The sequence below is a fragment of the Carassius carassius genome, chromosome 47 (genome assembly GCF_963082965.1).
Source record: "Carassius carassius chromosome 47, fCarCar2.1, whole genome shotgun sequence".
Lineage (NCBI taxonomy): Eukaryota > Metazoa > Chordata > Actinopteri > Cypriniformes > Cyprinidae > Carassius > Carassius carassius.
Window position 1 is genome coordinate 4,042,694 of NC_081801.1, and position 12,886 is coordinate 4,055,579.

The 12,886-nt window shown below is 36.5% G+C and overlaps 1 pseudogene; it reads right to left on the minus strand.

Moving 5' to 3' along the window:
• Positions 1-5,878: 5,878 nt before the first annotated feature.
• LOC132130268 (proteinase-activated receptor 1-like) lies at positions 5,879-8,469 on the minus strand (annotated as a pseudogene).
• Between the last annotated feature and the right edge of the window lie 4,417 nt (positions 8,470-12,886).

The window sequence follows — 12,886 nt, forward strand, 5'->3', positions numbered from 1 at the left end:
TTTTAGTAGAGTAATGATAATAAGTGGCACGGCCATCCTGAAATATGATAACAAGGGTCACCGCCTCCACTGGATACCCCAAGATTATTGGGCTATATAGGTCTACAGTACTGCAATCCGACGATGCCTGTATGCCATTGGATCAGAACGCTGACAATTGCTGCTTGATCGTCGCGTGTAAAATTCGCATTTGTAGCGCTCAGCATCATTCGATTAATAGGTTCTGTTAAAGCTTTGGCAGGGTAACGCTTTTTTCACCATGCATTAAAGCTTTTTAAATAATTGAGACAAGTAAAAAGGACACAAAATCAGTACCCCCCCCCCCCCCCCCTTTCAATTTATTGTTCTTTTATTAATTAAAAATGTCATGAAAGAAAAAAAAAAACCTCCTGGTCATTTTTGTGAATAAAGTCTATAGATTTTTTATTTGTTAAATTAATCAGTTTCTTTGTTAGGGTAGTAGCCTATGAATGGCAGTGGAGAAATCACGCTGCGAAATTGGTCCAAAAGGTGTGCGTTTTTGCGCCGATGGATTCTTAAAGGATCAGTGTGTCGTGTGTTCACATATATGTAACCTATGAAAATGACAATGCAATATGTAAAATGACAATGCATTCTGTATTTACATTTTCATTTTCCAATACATTTGTGCAACGTTTGGTGCAAAATGAAAATAAATATTAAATTACATAATTTTCATTTGCCATTTCATACACCAGTTTTAATATGTAAAATGAAAACTAATTTTAACGCTTTATAAGTTGCAAAATTAAAATGAAAATGTATTACGGAAATGATTAGATATGTATAACATGTTCAAGCAAAAACTGTGGCAAAATTATCATTTAAATGCTATTTTTCTTAAATGCATTAACTCTCACTGTGAGTGTTAATGCATTTAAGAAAAATAGCATTTACATGATAATTTTGCCACAGTTTTTGCTTGAACATGTTATACATATCTAACCATTTCCGTAATACATTTCAAGACACTTACGATTGCATTTTCATTCAGTGTCCCGCAATGAATGTAGCAAAATTCAATGTGCACATTGAAAATGCATTCCGAGCCGATCACGTGTCCGCCCCCTCGCGCCATGTCAATCACTGCGTGAACAAGGCGGGGCTTGCAGAAGGTCAGAGACTCAAATCTCAAGAAGAGGATTCAAGTGAGAGAACATGGACAAGACCGTTGGCCCGTGTACGTTTTGATCATTTCGGTTTATGGCTTCAATATTTCATTCGCGCTGAAACGCTGCTTTCATCTGATTGGTCGAATCGCTCAACCTTCAACTCGGTCTTTTCATTCTTTCAGGCAGAATAAGAAGCACCGCTCACTGTTAATTAGCATAATATTTGAATCAGATGTAGCTGGGCACATAATTCGTGCTGCTGAGACCTGCAAATTATTTCTAGGTTGTAGTATTGTATGAATATTGTCCCACTGATAAATACAGTGCAAATAGTTCTGTCTCTTTGGAAAAAAGTGAAGTGGAAATAAAAATCAATAATAGACTGAACAGTTCCATGTCTGTAACATTTACCACTCTCATCTTTTAAGTCATAAGGCACTAGGTATGTGTGTGTGACATTAATAAATAATTGTAAAAATTAATATTGTTAGATTTCTGAAATAAAAATAGTAAAATTAGCTCTATGCTGCTCAGTGCTCCTGTAGCCTACCCCAGAGCGCCCTCTCGCGGCTGTAGACGGTAATGTTTTCTCTTGGTTCTGAATAAATGCGACTTATATATGTTTTTTTCCTCGTCATGACGTATTTTTGGACTGATGCAACTTATACCGAAAAATACGGGTAACATTATTATTATTATTTATTATGAGAGTAACTGACACAGACTAGAACTTTAATGTTTCACCAAATTCAGCTCAGATCTTCAGACTCGTCTGACTCGTGTTGCTGTATAACTGGCCAGACTTACCTTCCCAAAAATCCTATTTAATTTTATTTAATAAATTTAACTATATTTATTTCCACTTCACTGTTATCCAAGGAGACAGAACTATTTGCACTGTTTTTATCAGTGGGACAATATTTATACAATACTATAACCTAGAAATCATTTAACGGGGTCTCTTGCAAGTCGCAGCAGCACGAATTATGTGGCCAGCATCATCTGATTCAAATATTATTCTAATTAACAGTGAGCGGTGGTTTCAGACATTACAGTGCTTCACTCGCACTGACTCTTATTCTGCCTGAAAGAATGGAAAGACTGAGCTGAAGGTTGAGCGATTCGACCAATCAGATGAAAGCAGCGTTTCAGCCCCGCCTACAAGTGCGAATGAAATATTGAAGCCATAAACCGAAATGATCAAAACGTACACGGACCAACGGTCTTGTCCATGTTCTCTCACTTGAATCCTCTTCTTGAGATTTGAGTCTCTGACCTTCTGCAAGCCCCGCCTTGTTCACGCAGTGATTGACATGGCGCGAGGGGGCGGACACGTGATCGGCTCGGAATGCATTTTCAATGTGCACATTGAATTTTGCTACATTCATTGCGGGACATTGAATGAAAATGCAATCGTAAGTGTCTTGACTGTGAGTGTTAATGCATTTAAGAAAAATAGCATTTAAATGATAATTTTGCCACAGTTTTTGCTTGAACATGTTATACATATCTAATCATTTCTGTAATACATTTTCATTTTCATTTTGCAACTTATAAAGCGTTAAAATTAGTATTCATTTTACATATTAAAACTGGTGTATGAAATGGCAAATGAAAATTATGTAATTTAATTTTAATTTTCATTTTGCACCAAACGTTAAACAAATGTATTGGAAAATGTAAATGTAAATACAGAAATGCATTGCCATTTTACATATTGCATTGTCATTTTGCATATTACATTGCAAATTGAATATCGCTACCCATGTGCTTCCATAGTGTGGTGCCCCTGGGCACTATACCTCAAATGCCCCCCCCAGACATAATTAAGGTGATTTCTCAAATCAAATGTAATTTATTAACTTGTCCAACTTTTTTCGTACTATAAGTCGCACCTAAGTTTAAGTCGCAATAGTCCAAAAATACGTCCTGACAAGGAAAAAAACATATATAAGTCACACTGGACTATAAATCGCATTTATTTATAACCAAGAACCAAGAGAAAACATTACCGTCTACAGCCGCGAGAGGGCGCTCTATGCTGCTCAGTGTACAGTAAACTACAGGAGCACTCAGCAGCATAGAGCGCCCTCTCGCGGCTGTCGACGGTAATGTTTTAATTTTAACTTCAATGGTAAACAGGGAGAGCAAGCAAGAGTGCAGTCAATTGCTTCTGTGTCATTGTCGTCCTGAGATCATTCTTCACTCGTTTAAAAAAAAAAAATCAATCCCTGGAACATTTTGAATTGTAGCTAAACGTCTAGCGTCCTTGTCTTTCTTTAACTTTCTTTTTGCAAAACCACTCAATTGACGTCTGTCCATTTTGATTCATTTTCTGTTGCCGTTAAAAAAATGACACATTTGCGCATGGTCATGTAATCTTTATTTATTTATAATTTATTATTATTATTGTTGTTGTTAAGTTAGTGTTCATAAACGAGTTATGTATGGTCTTTTAAGAATTTCAAGTTAATAATAAAACAATTTACGAAAAATATTTTTAAAGCTTGTGTCATGTGGTGCCCCCCTAGTTGTTGTGAATGGTTGGTGCCCCTGGGCACTGGCCCAAGTGCCCTTATGGATAATCCGGCTCTGCATATAGCCTAACATTTTACCGGGCAATTAAAAATATCGGTATAGTAAAATTATCTCATTCACAAGATCAATATATCCTTTATTAAACCGCTTTGTCTAATTTAACGCATCCTTGCAGAAAAGTTGAAATGCTGAAACAATTTCTAACTTCACACTTCTAACACTTCTGTTTATTTTAAGAAATAAACGGTAGGCTATGTATTGTTCTGTGGTCTGTGAAGCAAATTACAGTGTTAACATAATAAAGTTAATATTATTAAATAAAAAATATGCACATTAAAATAACAGACTAAGTTAAACAACATATTTGTGTACCATAAATTGTACGGTTTATTTACGTTGAGTAGACATGTGGATAAACACCGCCACCTAGAGGACTGTTTTAAATCACAGCTCTGCGAATGTAGAACCAAGATATCAGTAAAGTCAATAATCACTTGGATTCAGCGATAGATTTTTTTAAGAACTGTACAATTTAAAATCATCAAACTTTAGAATCTTGAGATGGACAGACACGGCCATGCAGTGTTGTGCTGAAGAAAGTGATTTCTAATGTGTGAAGATGGAAGGATGTGCTTTAAAATGAGGTGGCATCACTGAAGTCTTCAGTGTGTGAGATGTGAAGACAGATGTTGATTGGTTTGGGTGTGACTTTCCCAAAAGTGTTACCAGAATCAATTCATTTTCTGCTCGGCATAACATACCCTCACATATTAATGCATATAGTCAATTTGTTTCTATGTCTTTGTATTTATGATCAACAATATATTTTGTTTTTCTTGTTTTCATTTATCACTTTGATACATTTCCAAATAAATAAATAGTGGTGCAAATTTGCTCAGTCCATGTGTTTGTGAGAGTATTGTCTTTTCAGTATGAAGTGGAACACACTGCATTACTTCAAGTAGATCTGCATAACATATTACACACAGCACAAGGAATATTTCATGTACATACTGTTAACAATAGCACTTCGGTTAACATTGCACACTGAAAAAAAAAAAAAAATCACAATGAAGGGGAAATTACACAATGCATTTCAGGGTCTTGCGGTCTGAACATATGCACTCTGATGACCATACATTGATGCATGTGGTTAGAACACAAATGTCCACAGAATGTGTAAGAGCCCAAGTGATGTTGCCTGTAATGAGCAGATCTGGAAACTTGAGGCTAATGACAGTTTCTTTGAGGAACCATTGATGTGTGATGGGAAATTTTCTTTTCGGGACATCCTGAAGTGATCTGCACGTTCACAGTAACTGCACCAACACCAAGAAATTAGACAATTTCAATCAAAAGTTTACAAATAATATTACAGATTCATAGTACTGTATCTGCAATTCATAGTGACTGACAAGAATGTAAAGTAGCTACTTTGTTAATGTGAGTCAAAAATATGTAAAAATTTGAAGGTAAAATAACAGATTCACTTTGATGATAATTCAATACTATTATTATTTTTACACATACTGTAAATAACTGATGTCTCTGCTATCCCAAACATGTCAAATGAATTGCAACATAACTGTTCACCTAGATGTTTTTTATTAATTGTTGGAAAATAGCTCACAATAATTTAAAAAAGAAGAAGAAGAAGAAAAAAGATGAGCCAAATCAATAAGTAATGTAGTATTCGGTATTCATTGTCATCTGATTGTTTTCAAAGTAAAAAAAAAAAAAAAAGAGAAAACAATATTTAACTGTGACACTAAGAACTAACTGTTTGGTGATGATATAACTTATTACAGTCCCAGGACTCAAGCTGATGAATTACTCATGGTTTTGGTGTAATGCATTTTAGGATATAGCTATTCTTGGAAATTTAAAATGCATTAAACACAGCGGCATGTGTATTTACATTGAGTAGATATAACCACCAAGAGGATTGCTTTATCACACCCTCTGTGCAAAGACGCGAGTACAATCAGTGATTAAAAGGCTTCAGTCAAATGTTATTACAGGTCTTATTTGTTTTTTATTTATATATGAATATTTTCCAAGACTTTCACTGACACAACACAATAGCTACATATTGTTAATATATGTGTGCATACAGAGACAATGAACAGCTGCACTTTATTCCATGTTGGTTAATACTGGCAAATAAATGCACACAGTGAACTTGTCAAGCAAACAAAGGATACAGCTCAGAATATAGCTATATGCTGTTGAGATCTGCTTCTCATTAATATTTTTCCTGTGAAGCTGTAGTGCACTGAGAGGTTTTTATGTGTCTGACAGCGTTTTTTTTTTCTTCACCAAAACACAGAGCGGATCTGCTTTCTGCATTGAGGCGAGCCATAGTAGTACACCAGAGGATCCAGAAAAACACTTGCACTCCCCAAACACACAGCCAACAGGTAAGCCGCATATGATGAATCTCCCTCATGGTGGACTCCATTAGCTAAAAGATAACAGTGGTACAACATGATGCCATTGTTTGGAGCAAAGCATAACACAAACTCAGTCAGCACGGTGACAGCCATAATCACAGCTCTCCTTCGGCTGCCTGAAGATGAGGATGATGTAGCTAAGTGATCAGACTTTACACTTAGTGCATATATGATGGCGATGTAGCTCACTAAGGTGATTACCAGAGGCAAGAAGAAGTAGAGGCAGGAGAGGATGGAGAACAGGTACACATAATACATTACTGTAGGGTAATTTTTGCTTAGCACATCATGGCACGTGATCCCCACATTTTCAATCTTAACTGTTTGTCTCACTAAGAGAAGTGGCACCTTACCAACGATCGCCAGCAGCCAGACCAGCACACATATGTATTTGGCTTTCCTTGTGCTCCTCCAGGTCAGAGAGGTGATGGGAAACACCACGGCCAGCAGCCTGTCCACACTCATGCACATCATCAGCAGTATGGAGCAGTACATGTAGCAGTAGTAAGCTGCACTGATCACACGACACGCCGCCTCACCGAACACCCAATCTGAAGCATTCAGCTGGTAGTGGATCTTCAGAGGCAGCAGCAGAGTGAAGAGCAGGTCCACACACGCCAGGTGAGACATGTAGATCACAGCTGGTTTCTTCTCTCGAATCTTACAGGTGAACGTCACCAAGGCCAAAGCATTCAGGGGCAAACTAATGAAGATGATGAAGATGTAGAATGAGGGCATGATGCGTGTGACCATTGGGCCTTTAAGGAAGTCAACAGCTTTGTCTGAGATGTTAAATGTGTCATTGCTCTTATGAGTGCTTAAAATCGCACCTATACTATCTGAATTGTTGTCATTACCTGTAACCAACACAAAACACCACAAGTTCTCATACTACTACCAGACAATAACAAAATCAACTTTAACACATGAACGGCTACATATGTTGAATGACTCAAGGAATGGTGTGGTTTGATAGTTAAGTAATTGCATAATATAAGATAATGGATTTGTACAATGTGAATCATACAAAACATAGCATTATTACAAAAAAAGGTGTGCACACTTAAACATAACTGTACTATAGTTATGAATTGCTATGAGATTGTGTTGCATTTTACTCTGTGTTAATGAAGAATTCAGATGAATGATGTTTTTGTTGCAAGACGGCGAAACACAGCCAGAATCTGTAATCAACACAAATGACCATTATTGAAAGCTCACATAATACCATCAGACAATATTTATGAGGACACATTTGCAAAAAGGCTTTGATGGAGATTATGTAATATTAAAAGAATTGAAATTCAAGCTTCAGGATATTTATAGTGCATAAATACACTTTATGATGCTTATGAGGGATGAGAAATAAAATATGACACAGCAATTGGCAATGTTAAATGAAACCTTCACCACTGATAGAAACTTACAATAGTGCTTTATAGTGAAATATACTTTCTTCATTGCAAAAAAAAAAAAAAAAAAAACAATTCCAATGTAAAACATATATACACTATCAACCTATAAATAGGTGTTACTCTCATAATATGTATACATTAAAATGAATAACTAGATTTCTATCACCCATCTGTATTATATACAGCACAGTGTTGTTAATGCTAACTATAACATTTTTGTTACTGAAATGAAACTGGAATAAAATAAAATCTAAAAATTAGATGAACAATATAAACTTAGAAACTTAAAATGTGTTCAAGACATGTAGTTTCATAGTATATTTCTACATTCAGATGATATCACAGGTAGGCTTGGCAAAATATGTAAGTAGAAGAGCTGCATTTAACAAAACCTGTAACAATAACACCAACAAAAATTAAAAAATTAAAATTAAACACTATCTGCCTGAAAAACCTCTTGAGATAGCTATTCATGCGTTTATCACTTCTCGATTGGACTATTGCAACTCTTTGTATTATGGCATCTCAAAGTCCCAAGTAGCTCGTTTACAATTGGTCCAAAACGCAGCAGCCAAATTTCTAAAAAAAGACCGCAAATATGATTCTGCCACCCCCCTTCTGCGAGCACTTCATTGGCTTCCTGTTAACTCTAGGATACATTTTAAAATACTCTTATTTGTTTATAAATGTTTGCACAATCTCGCTCCACATTACCTATCTCAATTGTTGCACCCTTACAACCCTTCCAGAGATTTAAGATCTAGTAATCAAAACCTACTATTGGTTCCCTCTACAAGGCTGAAACGTAGCAGAGATAGAGCTTTCTCGCTGATGGGCCCTAGATTATGGAACACTTTGCCAGCACCCCTTAGAGCTGCTCTTTATCGGTTTTTAAATCCCTTCTGAAAACTCACTTGTTAACTGAAGCATTTGCAAATTAATTATTGTGTAAATGTAGCATATTTTATTTTTATCTATGATAACTATGTTGTACAGCACTTTGGTCAGTCACGTGATTGTTTTAAATGTGCTTTATAAATAAAAGAACTAGAACTAGAACTTACTCACCCTCACGTGGTAAAAAAAACAACAACATACATACATGTATTCATCTTCATCTTTTAATGATACCTGAGAGTTTTCTATTCCTCAATTAGAACTCCAAGCAACCAAAACTTGGAAGATCCAAAAAGCTAATAAAAGCATTGTAAAACTAATCCATATGAATTTGTTTTTTCTTTTTATGTTGTAGGTTAGGTGTGGACTTTTATTGGAGGTACAGAAACCTCTCAGGTTCAAGTATTTTTTATTTTGTGTTTCACAGATTAACCAGTCTTTTGGGTTAGGAGCAACATGACAGCAAAATCTACCTGGTGACCCTGAACCGAGATCATCAGACATCTGCGTTGAAGACTCACTGTCATCATAAGTTGGCTCATCAGTCTGTTCGTAGCTGCTTACAGAGCTCTCTGCAAACAAACATGCCAAAACACCATCAGTGAAAACACACAAGCGGGAATTGGGTCCAATTTGCAAAGAAGCCTTTACAATGTCAAGCTTAAACATTTCCATTAGCAGCCCATCTCTTAGCTGTTGGATCCCTTTTAATTTCAGGCAGATTTTTTTATGATTCTGAAGACAAAAGAAAACAAACTCATAAGACATGCAGACTCATAGAAAGCATGTGTTCACAGGAAATTAATAGATGTGACCCAAATGCAATGAAGCCTCTTTCTGTAAAATATAATGTGTATACATGTTATACCTTAACCTTGTTACTTTGTTTTTTTTGTAGGTGGCAATATGGTATTTGAAATTAATATGGTAATTGGCATACTATAAACACACCATATGAAAATTAAGCCAATTTAGATGAAAGTAAAAAATAACATAGTAAATGAAAATGATACCTTAGTATATGAAAAATGAAGCCAATTTAAAGTATAAAATCAACACAAAACAAGCTTACACAGATAATATGATAATATGAAAGGTCAAGGTTTAATCTGCACAGTTAAACACCGTCAAAAGACTGTAATTAAAAGGCAAACTTCTGTCATGCACAGCTGCACTCGTACTTACCGTTAAAGTTGGCAGTATATGCATGCAGAAGTACAAAGGAAAACAAGATAGTTTTGACCCCCATGAATACCGACCAGGGTTCACTTTCAAACTGTAGATGAATCTCAGTGCAGACAGTGCTTCTTCACTCTCCGAGTGCTCAGTCTCTTCTGTGAGGAGAGTCTTGGATTTAGATATGATGACATCACTGGACCCTCCACCCTTCACTGAGCCTATATTTATTGCTATTCATTGCTACAACCTACAGAGCGAATGAGAAATCCAGCTTTAATTGACAGACATCACAGCTCCAAATGAGAGATATACAAATCATGGTTTATTTGGGCCTTTTCTCTAAAGCTCCAATATTATTTCATTATATAATGCCTTGATGTGCTTGAAGGCCTTCAGTATTTTCAGCTCATTTGGCTGCCAGCTTGGTCATTTTTGTAATTTATATCATCATCAGTATATGCAAATGCATTTTTAATCCAATTCTGTTTCTTATTTTTTCATTATCATTCCTTATTGTTGCTCCAGCACCCAGTCGTTCACAGGCTGCCCGCACTCATCTTGATAAACCTTCTTCATCGATATGATGGGTGTCTCTTGGCCATTTTTAGCCGGTTTTCCATTTACTGTAACGTTTTCGCTCTGTTTCACTGCACAGCTGTTACCGCCAGCAAAAATCTAGCCCTCAACACATATGAACACATACTTCATAAAACGATCATGTATTTTCATTTGAAAATGTAACTTTAAAACATATTACAGTGCATGTGGCATTAACTACCAAACAGTCATGCACAGAAATGATTAAAGACAGTGACTGAATGATCATTTTTGCTTGTTTTTTAATGTTTTGGAAGTGAATCAGCATCCACATAGTTGAATCCATTGTCCACCCTCATAGCTGTTGTTTATATTGCTAATATGGATAATGAAAGTTATGTGCTGTTTTCTGGTAATTTGTTTCTGTTTGTACTTGAGCATAGAAAGAGGTTTGTAGAAAACAGTTAAATTGTATCTTAATTGAGTCTTATTCAGTACTCAAATAATAGCCTAATAGTCAATCATTATTTATTTATTTATTTGTTTATGTACTATTATTTCTTATTATTAAACCCTCACTGTGGGCTGAGGACCCCTTAAATGAAAATCCTAGAATCACCGCTGGATGAGCCACAGTAGTTTAAAAGAGGGTCCAGAAAAACACAAACATGTAGCCATCAGGTATTATTTCCCCTCCTCACCGCTGCCTCTGGTGGCTAAACAAACACATTGGTACAGCAAGATGCCTTTGGTTGGTGTAAAGCACATAACATCAGCACAGCTAGTCATAATCACAGCTCTCACTGTGGAAAAATTTCTGATTTCTGGAATAGTCTCCAGAATAATGTCCATAAAACACCCCATCTGAAAAGGAATTATTTTAGGTCTCGGTTGTAACAGTGAAGTTGCGTTCAGAACCATCTGTAACCAAACTAAAAAAACATCAAGTTTTGATGACATTACCAGAAAGGTGAAGGTGACTTTAAAAGATTTACTAAGAGAGGTCTTGAACATATTTATTTACATTTTAATAAGTCAAAACACAGGGCCATCTACTGTAAAATATCTGCCTGGATGAATTAAAAAATTTAATTTGTCTGGTTCACCCCAATTTAAATGGTGCTGATTTGAGTTAAAAATTAGTAAAAATTCATATAAGAACTCAGGAGATTAGCAAGCCATGAAAGTCATAGTATACCTAATTTTAATTATACTGATGTTCTTACCACATGTATGCACTAAAATAATAGAAAGCAAGAGAGTTTTGACCCCCATGAGCACTGATCAGATCTACTAGACTTTAATGTCATCAAATGTCAGAATCTCTAGTTGGACCCCCTCTGGACTGTTTATTGTGGTTTCTCCCTCTGTGTCCATATTTGGTTGTTGCTGTTCTCATAATTAGTTAATCACCTCATTATGCTTACCTGTCTGGCCCTCATTATTTGCCCTATATTAGTTCCTGTCTCTTGTGTTCTAGTTTGTCGGTTATTAAAAGGATACTCCACCCCAAAATGAAAATTTAGTAATTAATCACTTACCCCCATGTCGTTCCAAACCCGTAAAGCTTAGTTTCTCTTCAGAACACAATTTAAGATATTTTGGATGAAAACCGGGAGGCTTGTGACTGTCCCATAGAATGCCAAATAAGTTACCAGCTGTCAACAATTCCTTTTTTTTAACAGTCTCTGTCTCTCCACATCACTCAAACTACCTATGCTCAGCTGCGGCACAAGGATGCACTGTTTCTATGTGTATTTTTGCTTTGATTTGAAAGAAAACAGCGGATCCTTGTGGTGGGGCTATTATTATTTTCGTCTTCGTCCTCCCTCGTGCGCCAAACCATGACAGAATAACCTACCAAAAAGTTGTGATACCCCTCCTCTGAGTTTAATTTCCACTTTTCCACAGTGTTTTATTTTCAGTTATGGATTATTTAAAATCTCCTTCCCCTTCTTTAACTAGGACACCATCCAGATGTCCTCCTCCTGCTGGACAGCAACCTGGACAGCAGCCTCTGCGGATTCTTCCTGGCAAGCTTCAATGAAGTGAGGAGAGCATGGCTATCTGGAGGTGGACCTCAGGAAACATTCGCTGCTTTTGTGGAGTGGGTGCTGGTGAGCAACAAATCGCCTTTGACCATCATCACCGCCAAGGATCATCTCACCAGTCCCACTCCAGAACCAGAGCCCAGCAAACCATCACCCCACTGTGCCGAGCCTAAGCCAGAGCCCACCAGGACCAATGAACCATTGTCGAAGAGAGCAACAGATCTAAGGATTGCCTCGGAGCTTGAACGGGACCCGTCTGACCAGGTGCGAGAGCAGTAGAAAATGATGCATGTGATTGCGTGAGTGTTTGTACTGTATATGCTCAGCCATCCATGCTCATCTATCCCAAATCCCTGCCCAATTTATGTTAATGCGGTTGGGTTGCATGCAATGCCATATTTGCTAAAATGCTTAAGATTGTTTGTACTTTGTGTTTATCAGCAGCTTAGAACTCAGATTTTATCCAAATATGAACAAAACATAACAACAGGATTCATTTATTATAGCTTCTGAGCATCATGTCAAGAAATAGGCCTAAAAAATAAATAATCACAGGCTTCAGATACCACAGACAATTGTACCACTTTAATGAAAAAAACACCAGGTTGACATGCATTTAATATGTATTTATACTTTTTTTTTCTCTATGCCAGATATTTTTTTCCCTCCACAAAGAAATCTTT